The sequence below is a fragment of the Eufriesea mexicana genome, unplaced genomic scaffold (genome assembly GCF_001483705.2).
Source record: "Eufriesea mexicana isolate 0111107269 unplaced genomic scaffold, ASM148370v2 scaffold10888, whole genome shotgun sequence".
NCBI lineage: Eukaryota > Metazoa > Arthropoda > Insecta > Hymenoptera > Apidae > Eufriesea > Eufriesea mexicana.
Window position 1 is genome coordinate 313,809 of NW_016918552.1, and position 15,928 is coordinate 329,736.

The 15,928-nt window shown below is 31.4% G+C and overlaps 1 protein-coding gene across 1 annotated transcript in view; it reads left to right on the top strand.

Annotated features, from left to right (window-relative positions):
• The window catches only part of igl (IQ calmodulin-binding domain containing protein igloo), a 208,857-nt gene that overhangs the window by 158,914 nt on the left and 34,015 nt on the right, over nucleotides 1-15,928 (top strand). The window lies entirely within an intron of this gene.

The window sequence follows — 15,928 nt, forward strand, 5'->3', positions numbered from 1 at the left end:
CTCGGGGTCTCGGAAATTCCGCGGAAATTGTTCACGATCTCCAGCATCCCTCCGTGACCCGGATTTTCAGGCGTGGCTCCACCCCGCAACTTTCTCGGGCATTTTTGTATTCGATACGATGCACTGGGACCGGAAGTGAGCCTGCACCAGCCCTCGTAATTGAAGCAAGAGGAATAGGAACACTCCCATATGTAAGGGGTTAATAGTATTCAACAAGAACTGTCTGCTAATACTCTTCCCTAAGAACTGTCTCTCAATAACTCCTCTTAACGCACTCTCTAGGAACTGTCCCGTACGCTTCTCGATCTGCCCTTTTAACCCCTTGACTACTGTGGGCGTCTATGGGTGCTTAGAAATTTTGTGTTTGTGACACGAAGGGCGTCTATGGACGCTTCGAAATTTTGCGTTTATGACACGAAGGATGCCTATAGGCGCTTAGAAATTTTGCGTTTGTGACATGGAGGGTGTCTATAGACACTCTGCGTAGTTTAGCTTTCTGACACGGCGCTTGTTTCCACAAAAATGGCACATATCGTATCTCAATTCTTGTCGTATGGTATGGCCGCTACGTATCAAAATCTGCCTTAGTCAAGGGATTAAGGATGGGCCTCCTTTGTTCATTGATCGCGGATCAAGGGGATCGCCGCTTCGATTTGAGACTTCGGTTATCACTGCAACATGCTCGTTACTCACGCCGCCTTATCGGTAACCGGGGCTCGCCTAATCTCATATATTCTTACACATATGTTTAGAGGGTGTATACTGAGTGTATATCGTCACTAGGTCGATCTTAGTTGGTGACGATTAGTGACGGACGGTTCTTTGAGGAAGGTTGTGTCTAGCTTCGAAGTGTTAAGTGGACTGTATTTTAGGAGAACTATCTTCGTGATTGTTCTGTCGATGGTTTTATAAGCTTCCTCTGTCTATTGATTGGTTGCGAATAATATTAGGGGTGTGTGCTAGCTCCAGCGTTTTTCGGTGGTTGTGGTTGTTTAATCCATCTGGGTCCTTATGCCTGTCGTCTTAAGGGTGATATATTGTTGCTTGTTACGGTTTACCAAAGTGGTGGCTTAGGTGACAATGAGTGTGTAGAAGTCAAGGGACGCTGACAATAAGGACATAAAACAGTCCTCCACTTGGCCTGCGACATTGCGGTCCTTAGGGCCGCAACACTGGTACTTGTCAAATTTCAGAGCTTCCACATTTAGATACACAGTCTGTCCTAAACAAAAGGATGAACGGAATACTGGAAACGGTATTTCAAGGATTAACACTGAGTGACGCAAGTCTTCTTAAAAGCTCAGATTTTCCTAGGGAATTTAGAATGAAGATTGCTTATGGAATTTTATTTTACTCAGACCTAAGTGACAGGTTTAGCGTTTAACCCTTGGCAGATTCAGGTCTTGGATCAGAAGAGCCACCTTAGGTTTATTTAATTATTGACAGTGTATCGTGATTCGTGGACACACGTATTATCTGAGCACTATGGGGGTCAGGCTGTAGTAAAGTAAAATAAATAACCATTAATTCTTCTGTATTTAATAATTATTCTCCATATAAACTATGGTACATAAATCAGTAAGAATTATTTCTTTTTTTTATCTTGTTTTAGGTTTTCAGTCTTTTTAATGAGTTATGGTGTATATGTATTTTTTAAATGAGAAATACTTTTGGAGAGAATATTCTGTCTTGAATGTACTAGCATGACTTCCAAACGTCACAAAAGATTGACTTTGGAGATTTGCAAAATCGATTGACCCTCGTTTACTTTATCTCGCGACGATTAATTATCTGACCGTGGCCTGACAGTTGTCTTTAGTCCTACTGAAAATTTATACTGTCCCTCTAAGCTTGATTAATTTAACCTCAGATATCTTCGTTCCCCGATTTCAATAGCCCTTTAACCTGCTGCGATGTACAATACTTTCGTTAATGAAATATATTTACCTTTTCGATATTTTTAAATTATACCTGGGATAAAGGATTTTGTAAAAATCTTCGTGATTGTTCTGTCGATGGTTTTATAAGCTTCCTCTGTCTATTGATTGGTTGCGAATAATATTAGGGGTGTGTGCTAGCTCCAGCGTTTTTCGGTGGTTGTGGTTGTTTAATCCATCTGGGTCCTTATGCCTGTCGTCTTAAGGGTGATATATTGTTGCTTGTTACGGTTTACCAAAGTGGTGGCTTAGGTGACAATGAGTGTGTAGAAGTCAAGGGACGCTGACAATAAGGACATAAAACAGTCCTCCACTTGGCCTGCGACATTGCGGTCCTTAGGGCCGCAACACTGGTACTTGTCAAATTTCAGAGCTTCCACATTTAGATACACAGTCTGTCCTAAACAAAAGGATGAACGGAATACTGGAAACGGTATTTCAAGGATTAACACTGAGTGACGCAAGTCTTCTTAAAAGCTCAGATTTTCCTAGGGAATTTAGAATGAAGATTGCTTATGGAATTTTATTTTACTCAGACCTAAGTGACAGGTTTAGCGTTTAACCCTTGGCAGATTCAGGTCTTGGATCAGAAGAGCCACCTTAGGTTTATTTAATTATTGACAGTGTATCGTGATTCGTGGACACACGTATTATCTGAGCACTATGGGGGTCAGGCTGTAGTAAAGTAAAATAAATAACCATTAATTCTTCTGTATTTAATAATTATTCTCCATATAAACTATGGTACATAAATCAGTAAGAATTATTTCTTTTTTTTATCTTGTTTTAGGTTTTCAGTCTTTTTAATGAGTTATGGTGTATATGTATTTTTTAAATGAGAAATACTTTTGGAGAGAATATTCTGTCTTGAATGTACTAGCATGACTTCCAAACGTCACAAAAGATTGACTTTGGAGATTTGCAAAATCGATTGACCCTCGTTTACTTTATCTCGCGACGATTAATTATCTGACCGTGGCCTGACAGTTGTCTTTAGTCCTACTGAAAATTTATACTGTCCCTCTAAGCTTGATTAATTTAACCTCAGATATCTTCGTTCCCCGATTTCAATAGCCCTTTAACCTGCTGCGATGTACAATACTTTCGTTAATGAAATATATTTACCTTTTCGATATTTTTAAATTATACCTGGGATAAAGGATTTTGTAAATTTGAACAAAAGAGAGAAATTAAAAATCTCATGTTTATCGTTCGATTCAATCCATTAATTTAGGAATTTTCATAAATTCTATTGCTCCATACAAATTTATTTTGACCAAAATTTTTTCACCTGAGATTCACCTGTCATTTGAATATTTTATATGTAATTATTTTAGGTATCATCGCTGTAAAATTGATAATTATTTGGCAGAAAATATTTAACCTGGTCCTATATTTTTCGAACGAGTTCTGTATTTCAATAGTTATTTAATTACAATCACTATTGAGTAAATAATTATTTGACAGAAAATATTTAACGTGGTCATATATTTTTCAAACGAATTCTGTATTTCAATAGTTATTTAATTATACTCACTATTCAGTAGATAATTATTTGACAGAAAATGTTTAACGTGGTCGTATATTTTTCGAACGAGTTCTACGTTTCAGATTCCAAAGAGAAATCGTTGGATTCGATTCTAGGTTTTTGAACTAAGTTCGTGCCATTCTTCACAGTGCTCTCACCAGAAGACACCCTCGTGTTCTTTACCCTGTAACCAGATCCCCTAGGAACAGTGTTCCTATTATTTAAGACAACTCAACGTCGGGCAGCTTGCCATTTCTAAACTCTCTGAATTTTCTTCCAAACAATCCTGTGTCACCTGATAGCTACGTGACCGATTGTACGTCCCTGGCCATCTTTGGACAACTACTACAGTAGTTTGCCCATGGCAAACATTTGTACCTCTCTTACAAAACAACCCTTGTGATCACCCTTAGAAATACTTGTGTTAAAGGTACGAAAACGAGTATCTCGTGACAATTTAAACCGAATAATTGACTATTTTGCTCATAAAATAGACTGCATGGTGATCCTCAAAAGCAATTTATTAAAATTTATTACAAATAAATGAAAAGTGATTATTTTGCAAGGATCTAAATACAACAATAGCACATCACAAGTATTTGTGTTCCTCTGACAATGACAGTCAGCTAATAGTTTTTCTAATAATATTTAAACATATATAGTATATTAAAGAGATGTAAGCAGGTATATTATAATACAATAATTAAAATATATTTCATAGTAGTTTAAATAAATACTTCAAAAAATACCTAAATGGTTATCTTGGAATAGTTGAAATATGGTAACTATACATTACAAGTATTTGTGCTTCTCTCGCAAAATGGTACCCTAATTAACTAATAGTATAATCATTTTTAAAAATGTAAACAAATATTTTTAATATTTTAATTTCTAATTAAAACATAAATATTGCAAGTTAATATAATATTTTAATTTCTAATATTTCAAGCCAATATTATTTCAAAAATACGTGGGTTAATAATTTATTAACAAATGTTTTCTAATAATCTGAACAATTTTTCTGTACTTTTATGTCAAGTACCTTCTTCGAACCCATTTTCTGTAGATCAAATTTACGACATAATAATTCATAATACAATCGATATTTCCCGAAGTATGCTACAATCTCAGCCATCGAAAGCACTGGTAGGGAAAATTGTAGAATAGGTGTTTCAGTAGTCGAGCAGTTTTCTACTCGATAACTCCGTTTCATACGGCTTAATCGCGATATTGTTGTTAAACCAGTGATTTATGACGGCTTATTGCGCGACTATTTATTATGTCGTCGTGCAGCGTTTCGCTTCTTTTCGTCGTAAAAATTGATTGCGCTCTGTATCGTTCGCTTTGCTCGTCAGTTCACGTGAATTAATTTACCTCTGGTAAAAGGGAACTTTCATCGGCGATGTAACACGATCCGTCTGTGTCGCTGGCTGGAAATTTGCTTTACGTATTTGCAGCCCTTCCGCGGGGAAATTCCCGGGCAAATTCATTTACGCGTTAAAGTGATCACGATTCTGATTCTTCTTAACTAAAAACAGGTAGCAGATTGTATTTAGCGAAGAAGAATCTTAGGGACGAGAAGAAAGGTGCGAGACGAGGCCAGAGAGACATGGAATATATTCATTAAAGAAGCATTTTTGAAAAATTTTCTTATTATTTTTTTATTATCAATTTGGCAAGTGATTGTGAACTGCAATAACGTATCCTGATTAAAATTGCAAAATAATTTAATTATTGGGTTTCTTGTTGTATTTAAATAATCAACTACACGTTATTAACCCTCCACTGAGTGAATTATTTTATAAAAATTGATAAAAAGCTACAGAATTTTTTTATTATCTATTTGGCAAATGATTGTGATCTGCAATAACGTATCCTGATTAAAATTATAAAATAATTTAATTATTGGCTTTCTTGTTGTATGTAAATAATCAGCTACACATTATTAACCCTTTAATAACTGAATTATTTTATAAAAATTGATAAAAAGCTACAGAATTTTTTTATTATCTATTTGGCAAATGATTGTGGCCTGCAATAATGTATTGTGATAAAAATTATCAAATAATTTAATTATTGGATTTCCTGTTATATCTACATAATCAGGTACACTTCATTAACCCTTTAATGACCGAATTATTTTACAAAAATCGGTCAAAAATTCTCGAATTTTTGTATTATTTACGTACCAGGTGATTATGACGTCTAATAACATATAACATATAATTAGTACTACAAAATTAGTTGAATTATTGGGTTTTTGTTATATCAAAATAATTAATAAAATGATTAGTTAATTTTTTGTTTCTTAGATGAATTCCTTTTTAAATACGTCTCATAAAATATAACAATATTTACTTAAAGCATTCTTTTGTATTTTGCATATGCATATGCACTTAATACAATGTACAAATAAGTGAGGTATAGTATTTTTCCACGTAGAAATTTAATTAATTTAATTAAATAAATAAAGTATCGAGCTTTCCTGTTTTTTGCCATAGATTTGTTCTACATTATTTTTATGTTTATTTCATTTGTGTTTGTAAATGTTATACATATGCGTATTAATGCAATTCTGAAACACATAGTATGCGTGATATTTTATTTACCATGTTTATCGGAATTTTATCCGCATCCATTACTAATGATCAAATATTTGCATTTTCCGTACATGAATATTAAGTACGTACATAGATTAATTATTAGGTAGCTTAAAATTGTTGAATCCTTAAGTTTAATCCATAATTTTTCGATTTATAACCTCTGTAGCATATCGTACTCCTTACTTTCGAATAATTATTTTTGAAAAATAGATTCACCTTTCCCTTTTTAGGTAACTTTCTTTTCCAAAATTTTTATATATTAGCTAATTGCCTTAACCCACTAACACAGTCGTAATCTAATTCTCATTTATCCCCTTTCCAACTTTAGACTCAAAGAGAAACGAAATTATCCAATTTACGAATTTACCTTCATTTCCAAAAATTAATTTTCCCACTTCTCGTTTGCTTTCCTGGTTTCCCTCCAATTTTCATATTTTTCTTTATATCAAATTTGTATTAATTAAATTCCTTAAATTAAATCTCACGCTCCAAATGTCATAAATTTGAAAATGAATTACAAAGTTACAAAGTCAATCCAGCCATTAAATTTTTCGCTATTTTACCAATAATTTTTTTCTATTGTAGTACAAACGAATGTGATACAAAATGAATGATAAAATGATTTTTTCAAATTATTTTATTTATACCGCTTTCGTGATTATCTGCATATATTATAAAGTAAGTATTATTATGGAAGTATCGAAATGGAGAGGTGAATATTAAAAAATATGATAATAAATATAATAGGATATAATGAAAATCGTGGCACCTGAACCTGAATTGAAAAATTCTTTCACGAACGTTCAATACTCATTTGGCGACGATACATTGTCCCGTTTCGAAGATTGCTTTCACGGACGGCCATTTATTCGATTGCCTGCCTATAGCAGGTGGCTATACTACAACTTAAAAAGATTCTATTTCCAAGGAGCAGAATTGTTCCCTAGTAATTGTCTGTCCACGAAAGGTATTTCCAATTTCAGCGCGGTGTAATTTTCTTTGTTAACAATATCACGAAAGAAATATACGGTAATTAGCTTTCAGAAATATTCTCGCGTTGATATGACTTACATTTCTATTTTTATACTGCATTATATGTACATTTTAATTCAATTAATTATTTTCATTTTTTCTTTGTTTAAATCTGTAATAAAAATATATTCGCGTATTTTTTATTCCAAATTTTAAATACGAATATTTTTGTAATATCACTCATTATAATTTTTATGATTTGGAAATATTAGATATAATGTATGATATAATTTGTGTGTACGAAAAGAAAGAAAAGCAAATTTATCAATACTCGGCGAATTTTAATGAATTATCTTTCCATATATTTTTCACAAATTTTATTCACTTATTAATTATTATTATTAATTGATTATATTTATAATTAATATTATTATTAATTATTTTTATAAATATTCCGGTATTTTTATTCCAAATTTTAAATACGAATATTTTTGTAATACCATTCATTACAATTTTTATAATTTGCAAATATTAAATACAATGTATAATATAATCTGTGTGTACGAAAAGAAAGAAAAGCAAATTAAATTTAGCCTCCGTGAACCTAGTGTTAAAACAAATGGCGACTGACAGTCGCCCCTCGAGTACAAAGGGTTAAACAACCCCCCCAAAAATTATAAAAAAGAAAAAACTAAAATACTTCCGAAGAATGTTAACTAAACCCACTACAAAGAGGATTTTAACACAGTCCCAACACAACAAAGACACTTCGCGAGCCAGACAGGACTTGAAAGGAAGCTTCAGTAGCTCGGTGATATTTTTCATACTAAAATAAAAAGAAAGAAATGGCCGAATATAATTATTTCATTCCAGTGCATCGCGTGTCGCTATTTCTAATATGTCCATCATCCCTTACTCCCTATTTAACGTACACCATTAACATTAGATTTACGGAACCCGTCAATTTGACGGAAGGGTTGCTCCAATCATACGATGGTAACAGATTTAGTTAACTTATATTAAGACTGTTAATATAATATATAATTGTTTTTAAATTAAACTAATCGTTAAAAAGAAGGCACGTAGTTTCCTTTACCTGTCAATTTGAGAGGTGTCCTTAGAAATAGGTATACAGATAGCGTCCGTAAACCTAGTATTAAATAAACGATACTGTTATTGTTAATCAAAAGCGGCGTTTTTGTACTATACGTATCCAGCCCGCAACGCAAATTTCTTCCGAGCGATTCGGTAAATTCCTACAATATTGTAGGATGGCGAATACTGGTCTTGAGACACCGAAAATTATCGAAAGAACAAGAACACAATAACACAATCTCAAAACTCGTAAACTGATTCAACTTAGGAAAAGAACACCAAGATTACGAAATGAAAACACAGAAGGACGCACTCTTTTAAAACTCTTTTTCCAACACCAAGCAACTCACGCTTGTGCTGATCACAACCGATTTCTAAGGACTCTGTTTTGCTTGTCAAGGACCATGCTTTTATGCTTTCCTTAACCTACGCTTCACCTCCCCGTAGGGGAGTCACGCAACTTAATTTTGTTACATAGAATAACTTTTCGATTTGCTTCTAGAAGATATCGATCGGTTTACAATTTGTTTTTGTTGGCAATACCCGATTTGCGATTTCTTTTGGTAACCTACAATATCATATGTGTAAAATAATAGAAAAACAGCTGTCAAGTTTCCTGCAATTGTTCTCGCGCTGCAAGGAAATGTATCATTGCAACATTTGTCACGTTTAAAACCCAAAGTACCGATTTATCAGTCGCAAAAGAATTAATTCGTCGTTCGGTATTGGATATTCGCCAGTAACGTATTCGCGAGATACATAACGCGGGAGAAAAATACGCGGATAATGTCTGGGCCAGCGAAAAGAAGAGGGATGGCTGAACATTGGTTGACAGGGGCCGGCTGACGGAGAGCAAATTCGCAGAAATTAATAGAGGTCGGTTGACATCGAGCAAACCCAGAGAAGTTGACTGACGAAGGATAGCTAACGCGGAGTTAATTCTCAGACATTGACTGACGGAGATTGGTCGACAGAGATTGACTAATACGGATTAACCGATACAGAGTTAACTCGCAAGAGATTTATTCCTGCTCCTGATTACGACGGGGTATGCAGCATCGAACATTTTCTCGGGCTTTTTTTCGCTGCAGAATGAGCATCGCGAAATGGCCGAAGCGAACGTCTCTCCCGGAATGATTATACTGGGAATTTTATTCATGAACGGAAATATGTAAACGAGTGAATATCTTTTGCGAGCGGAGGTACTGTGGGAGGAGTGGTCGAGTGCTTTGAAAATTGAATTTTCGGAGCTATTATATAATACTTCCAATTTTTCTGTTTGGTCCTGACGAAGCTTTGAAAATTTTTGTTGGTTGGATATCGAAGTCTGTTTTAGTTGCAATTTTTATAAGTGACGAGGAGTGAATTTTGTTTCCGCATGGTAATTTGCAGAAGTTTTGTTTATCTTTTGCGAATTTGTTTAGATTTTTTAGATATTTTGGAAATTCAAATTTCGTAATTATTATTATGCAATATTCCCAATTTTTCTGTTTATTCTTGAGGAAGTTTTAAAAATTTTTGTTTATTGGATATCTATATCTGTTCCGATTTATTTTCTTTGGTATTTTTATGAAAATCATAAAACTTGAATTTATCTTTGGCATCGTAATTTGCACAAGTTTAGTTTATAAATGGGGATGTTTATCTTTTGCAAACTTGTTTGGATTTTCCAAACTTGGTGTTTTGAAAATCAAATTTTCGCGATTATTATATATTTCCAATTTTTCTGTTAAGTCGCGACGAGGCTTTGAAAATTTTTGTTTATTGGATATCCATATCTGTTCCGATTTATTTTCGGTAGTATTTTTATAAAAGTCATAAAGATTGAATTTATCTTTGGCATAATAATTTGCATAAATTATGTTTTATTTATTCACGAGATTGTTTATCTTTTATAAACTTGTTTTAATTTTCCAGGTGTTTTGAAAATTGAATTTTTGCGATTATTATATAATATTTCCAATTTTTCTGTTTAGTTGTGACGAAGCTTCGAAAATTTTTGTTTATATAGATGTAACGAAGCTTTGAAAATCTTTCTTTATTGAATATCGAAATCCGTTTCAATTTATATAAAAGTCATAAAGATTGAATTTATTTTTGTCATTGTAATTTACAGAAATTTCGTTTGCAAATGAGAATGTTTATCTTTTGCGAATTTCTTTGGATTTGCCAGGTGCTTCGAAAATAATATTTCTGTTTTTTCTGGTGTAACGAGAGTATAATAAAAGGGTGATACTTTATTGCACGTCCTCGTTAAAAAATTTTAGGTGATTGAATAATTATCGTCCCGCCAAGTTGAAAGTAAAACGACAACGCTAAACATTGTACGATAATGAAAAAGGAAGAAAAAGAAAGATGAAATGAAGGGGAAAAAGGGAACAAAAATGGACCATTTAATGGCACGGTAGCCGATAATTAAATATCGATCTTATTTCTTGTTGACCAACCATCTGACGATTTGCTTCTCGTTTTCGTTTTCAGCATTTCGATATTATAATACGGGAAAATACTAACTTCTATCATAAAATTCACTATACAACAATAGATATATTTTTATTAAATTAAAATAGGAAAATCGTTAATTTCCTTCCTTTCAAATTATGCTTTGTTTAAAAAAATTCATTTGTAAACAGTATATTATTCCAAAAAAATATTTAAAACGTTAAAATAAACGTTAAAATATTTAAAAATATTTAAAAAAATGAAATTTATGCAAAAAGTTAAAAATATAATACTAAGTTTAAAAGATGAGATTACTATACACTAAATTGTACAAAATTAGGTATACGCAAAATAAAAACTACTCGTAGAATAAATTAATATATTTAAATAATATTTTTGTTAATAAATAATATACTTGTTTAAATAAGAGATTTCTTTATTCTCGTATTTATAATAATAATTTTAATACCTTTTATTGCTCCAATACTAAGTTTAAAAGATGAGATTACTATACACTAAATTGTACAAAATTAGGTATATGCAAAATAAAAACTACTCTTAGAATAAATTAATATATTTAAATAATATTTTCTTTTAATAAATAATATACGTGTTTAAATAAGATATTTCTTTTTCTCGTATTTATAATAGTAATTTTAATACCTTTTATTGCTGCTCAGAAAATGTAATGCAACCCTGTTTACGTATTTACATCCAAGATCGTGAGAGGCCTTCCTGTTACATATCCAACAAAAACTGGAAGCTAATCCCCTGTTATAAAGTAGGTTAGACTACGCTTTGCTAAAGCATGTCGAAGGACTTAGTAGCGGATGAACCTAATCCAATTCCGATCAGGAAGTTTCTGCTTAAACCCTCTGCCTTGTTTTATTTTTAATATGAAATAGAAATTGATCGCATTTCCTTCCGTCCATTCCAATACTCGTCCATTTCGAACCGTTCGAGGCATTAAATATGTTTAAAATGGAGAAAAGTTGCAAAATCGATGTCGTTTAAAATATTTCGCGTTAGTGTTATTTTATATACAAATTAAAATCAGAAATTCGAGATTCATATCTGAGACATTAGTTACTGTATATTTATTTATTTCTCGAGGATATATTAATATTAATTCATTGAGTCGATTTAATTAGTTATAATTTTTAAAGATGGTAGTTCTGCAATTATTTAATACATATTTACTATATTTATATTTGTGATTGTACCCATGTACTATGTTTTTGCATTTATTTATAGCTACTATATAGCTGATATATAGGCATTTTAGGTATAGCTATTATATAGGAGTCATATAGGTATTATAGGTATTGTATATAGGTATTATATATAGGTATTATACATAGGTATTACAGGTATTATACAGGTAATTCCGTAAATTTAAAACAAGTAGTGGATACGTAAATATTTTCTTCCACGATGTTGGATCAATCGAATATGAATGATCAAATATATATAACGCTCCAATAAAATGTCAAATTTGCTCTCTAAGCTTAAAAAAGAAAAAATTTCCATCATCAAAATTGTCATTTTTTTAAATATCTCTGACATTCTCAAAGCAAGACAATTTCTTATTCTTCCATTTATTTGTTTACTATTATTCATATCATATTTATAAAATAGAAATATTTTTTTACTCTAAACTCAAAAAAAAAAAAACAAATTTCTATCAACCACTATTAATATTTTTTAAATATCTCTGACATTCTCAAATGAAGACACAGTTTCTTATTTTTCCATTTATTTATTTACTATTCTTGGTATCACATTTGTGAAATAGAGATATTTTATTAATTTGAATTGTTCCGATTATATGATGATTCAGATGACACATACGAAAATTCTCCTGAATAAGCTCTATGCAGTTATCAATATCGTGTATACACATATCTATGTGCACATCTACATACGTATATTCTACACATCGAGACAATAAAAACTCGAAATACATGTATTTGGTATTTTATTTGACACAGTTTCGCGAGCAATTAAGCACGTTCGACACGCGACACGAGGCACTGGAACGTGCATGAGCCATCTGGATTCCATTTTCTGTTTATTTTCGTCGGAAAGATAACTTGCAGCTGACGACACGCGATCAACATGCATGCATGATTGACAGTGCATATCGTTGGTAATAATATTTCTTTGCCACGTCCATCTTACGTCTAGTAACAACCGTAATTGCCTTTACTTATTTGTATGCAACTTTGGAAGCATTTATTAAACGAGCATTACTCATTGCTCAACCCCATGCACTATAATTTAATTATCAAAAGTTATACATTACGTAGTATTCAGTTTTCATCAAAACTGAATACAAATTTTAGAAATTTTTCGAACTTTGTGCATATTCGAACATGTGAAATATAATTATCACATGAAGCGTTGAAGTATAGTTTATAATCATGGGATTTGCTGTGAAGATATTTGTGACGAGTTAGACTCCTTATTATAGTGTAATTATTTACTATATATAATTCGTATCTTTTACGAATTATGTTTACAGTGGAGATAAATTCACGTCGTATCTATAGAACGAGATTATAATATAATTTATTCTGATTTATAATAAGAAAATTTTAGTGTGGATTTATTTTGATACAGATTAAATGTTCAATATATTCATGGATACGAGTATTTAATGAATACTTAATAATAAGGAATTTTTAGTAGTGTGTATACATCCATTCATAAATATTAGGAGTGCAGTGATGAATGAAATAATTATTAAGGAATGTTGTGTCCATTGTAATTTTGGTTCATGTAGTATATACGTGCATGTATATACTAATATATTCATTCAGTTTCATACGTACTGCAAATGATTTCTCAAGTCAGCTTCAGACGTGAAACAAACTTCAGAGAGTTTGCCAATTCGAACCTAGTATTGCATCTAACAATACTTACAGATCAGTGGATTGTGAAGGATGATACATGACCACTAATTCATTATCTTCTTCATATTTCTTTTTCATTGCTGCTGTTAATTTTTGTTAATTTTTTCTGTGATTTACATGGTATTCATGATAATTTTATATTAGATTGCAGATGTTTCAATATATATGAATCAATATGCAATTATTAATGAAATCAGAAAATTGTAATATTAATTGCGAAAAATATCTCATTAATTATCAATTTATTTAACTTTTTAAAAATGTCAGTATATACACTAAGTTTTAAGATTAACATAAGTAAACTTTTTCTCTCTTATGACTTTTATGATATTTTTCAATAAATTTATTTTTAAATATATTTAGGAAATTCTAAATTTATTCTAAAATAAAATTAAATTAAAAGGAAAGACTTTATAGAAAAGAGTAAAATATCAAATATATTAAATTACTCTGACTTTTCTTCGAAATAAAAAATTTCAAAGCACCCCTAAATTTCATTCGAAATATTCTAATTTTAATTTCATATTTCACCATAATCGATAATTATATTACGTACAAAGTATAAGTAAAGGGAACAGTTCCTAAAGCTACATTAACCCAAAAATATTTTTCCAAGGGCATTACACGATACATCTTCCTATCACTGTGTAATCTATTACTATCCATCAAATTTAACCACATATCGTTTATTTAACAATCCGACGATTGCCAGCCATGCTTACAGCGCAAACTCAGAGCAATCGTATTTCGCGAACGGATCAACCGCAAGTCAGGCGAATTCGCACAATACAGAATTCCGAATTGATCCTCGATTCAGAACTGGGTCAGCCATTGTTTTTTCAAAGTGGTCGACACGGTCGAGCGAAATGAACAGTGGTTAACTTGATTTCGACTGACAAGCCACCCCTTCTCCGCATCGGTGTGAGAACTATTTCCCACCTTCTTGCCTAGAATTTCAGCAAGATCTCTCCAAAATGAATCTCGCCCCAAAATGAAACATGGACGATGAGTCATTGATGAATTCTCACAAACTGGCGAAGAATAGAACAGAGAGATTCTGTCGTAATTAATTTCTTCATTTATTCAAACGCATAATTAATTTATTTTCTTCAAGCAAAATGATGGCAGACCAAAGTGATAAACTTCATTTTTAATATTCTTTCTAATTTTGGTACCAAATTATTTGATTAGTCCACAATAACAATAGAATAGACAAATTCTGTAGTAATTAATTTCTTCATTTATTCAAACGCATAATTAATTTATTTTTTCCAAGCAAAATGATGGTAGACCAAAGTGATTAACTTCATTTTTAATATTCTTTCTAATTTTGGTACCAAATTATTTGATTAGTCCACAATAACAATAGAGAATTTTTAATTAATTTTTTCATAACAGAAAAACTGAATATATTATTTTTAATAATGTATAATATACAGAGCCATTTAATAAATTCAAGGTTATTTTGTTATTTTAAAATTTATTTTTCCTAAATAAAATGATTATAGACCAAAGTGATTAACTCCACTTTTAAAATTCTTTTTAATTTTGCTACCAAATTATTTTATTAATTCACAGTAACAATAGAGAATTTTTAATTAATTTTTTCATAATAGAAAAACTGAATATATTATTTTTAATAATGTATAATATACAGAGCTGTTGAAAAAAGTCAAAGTTATTTTATTATCTTAAAAACTATGCGACATAAGAATTTTATTTTAGCATTTCCCAATATATTAAATAGATAACTAGTTATTTCACATGGTTACTTTTATCGACTCACCATGTATGTAATACTAGTGATTATGGCAGTGGCTTGAGTCGTATAATTGGTTAACTATCTCATACAAGTATTTAAAAATTCTAAATATAACGTAAAATAAAATTCTTTAGTATTAATTGTAGCATGGAAGCTTTGCTATTTTTTCAAAAATAGTTTTATTTTATTATAATGTAAACGAATCAACATCAAATCGTTCCTGTCAAATTTTTTAATTAAGGGGGTATTGTAATCCGGCTGACAAAAATCGATTTTTTTTTCACATTTTAAAGAAGCGTACCCTTTAAAAAATCTCTATACAAAAGGATTTGTTTATATTTGTGAGATTAACAAAGTTATAAGTGTTTAAAGTGCGGTATACAGCCACTGTACAATGGGTAATGAAAACTTGAAATGCGTTTTTCTCGAAACCATATTTTTTAAACTAGCTGACCTGATATCTCGCGTTGTAGTTGACCGATTGACTCGAAATTTGGAAGAGACCTTCACCTGATATACCTTTATCTCGTGAACCACGAATTTCAAAATCCGATTTTTTTTTCTATTTTTCTTTTGCCACCCAAAGGACGAAAAGCACAAGAAAAACGATATTTAGACTTCAAAATGCTGCCATTTTTCTAATTTTCGAAATTTCGCTGTTTTGATCATTCCTG